We start from the raw sequence: 1,663 nt of genomic DNA, 5'->3' as shown, positions 1-1,663 counted from the left end.
GGAGGAATGAAGACTACATCGGAGAACATCATTGCTCTGGCACTGGGAGGTAGTTGCAGCTAGCCTGCATCTGTGATGCCTCTCCTCTCCTCTTGGGAGGGTCTGTTATCAGTTCAGCAAATACCCACCACCTTGAGCCTTACCTCACCAAGGCAATAATGTCAGCAATAACCTGCTCTGCTGACAAGAGGCTCGTTCTGAGCACCATGTGTGCTGCTGGCCAGCAGGAGCCTTTGTGTCCATGGACCTGCCAGCAATAAAAATAACTGCTGAGCTCTTCCTGGTAATTTTCCCTCCGAGGACGTGTTCAATTTGCATTCTCTATCCAGCCAGCAACTTTCACACAACTTGAAGGAGTTTAATTATCTTCAGGAGCTCAAATTATGTCTGATGAGCTTTAAATTGAGCAAGAGCTTCAGTATTAGTCATAAGAAGGAAGACAGGCAGATAAGGTATGCAGTATGCAAACCCTGTCTCATTATGAAAGTGGGGTTAGAGCCCACCAGAGCTCAGCTTAAATAGGTTCTTTATTATTTCTGGTCTCTAGCCTACTCTTCTCATTGCTGTTATGACTGACATTTAAGCTTGCTTGGGGTGATGAGAAACCTGGCTAGAACCACAAAATATGAGATCTTTACCAAGTTAAATATCACCCCTGTATTTTTGGATACTTTGTGAACTAGGTTAGTATGAAAATAGCCCCCTTGGTGATTCAGGAATCATCCCAAAACACAAAGGAAAGAGGATTACACATAGTCTATCACAAGAATGTCCAAAACATCATTATTTGTATTAAGGTTACATGTTTTAAATACAATTACTCAGGGGGAAAAAGAACATTTAAAATGGGATATTTTCAGAAGAAAACCCCATGCTACACCTGTGTGTGCTGCTCCCGGTGGTGTCCCTTGACCTGGCAATCCTGCTCACACAACTTCTGTCCACTCCAGCTGACTCAGGAACTCGGACAAAGTAGGACAGGCTCCACACTTTCTTGCTCATCACCCATAACCGATGGGGTTTCCTCCAGGTAGAAATCCACGTGAGTTACCAGAAGTGCCAGCACAAAATGTGCCCAGTGGGGACCTCATCTTCACTGGATGGATTTAATTCCAGACCTAAATTGCCACTGGAGTATCCATGAGGTCCACAAGTAAGACCAAGAGGAAGTCTGAAGACAGAGGTTGAAAGTGGCACTGGCTCGTGGGGGTACAAGAATCTCCTCATGCCCATTCTTACACCTAACTAGGAAGGGGTCTCTCCAGCCTCTAGATGCAGGCAGGTAGATGACCATAGCTATTCACAGCTCAAACCTAGCTTCATTTTTAATGCAGCCTGCTGGAAACTCTCACAACATGCCTGAGAGGCTCCCCCCTCTGCAAGGTCTTTCCCAGCAAACAGGGCTTACTCTTGCCACTCTGACTAAAGTACTGTCAGAAATTATTGCATTACAATTGCTAAGCATTTAATGTGCCTCAGCTGCATCCCTGATTGCATCAATTAACAACAAATCAACTGAGGAGCCAATTTGGGTCCAAAATAGACTTAATGAGATGCCTCCGTTGCCTTTTTTTGTTTGTTTGTTTTAATATACCACACCTGGAAGGTGGACATAAGTTTATTGTTATTGGTTTAGTCTTTGTCTTATAACAGTCCACTTTAC

At 44.1% G+C, this 1,663-nt stretch overlaps 1 long non-coding RNA gene across 1 annotated transcript; it reads right to left on the bottom strand.

The window, feature by feature from the left end:
• Positions 1–758: 758 nt before the first annotated feature.
• On the bottom strand, positions 759–1,417 carry LOC311433357. The gene is made up of 2 exons (XR_014690704.1): positions 1,242–1,417; positions 759–1,196 (listed from the first exon to the last, which is right to left on the bottom strand). It is a non-coding gene; the product is annotated as an uncharacterized lncRNA (long non-coding RNA).
• Positions 1,418–1,663: the final 246 nt, after the last annotated feature.

The sequence above is a fragment of the Aythya ferina genome, assembly GCF_964211825.1.
Source record: "Aythya ferina genome assembly, chromosome: 3".
Lineage (NCBI taxonomy): Eukaryota > Metazoa > Chordata > Aves > Anseriformes > Anatidae > Aythya > Aythya ferina.
Note: the sequence above shows the minus strand (reverse complement) of the source record. Positions and strands in the feature narration are given on the sequence as shown.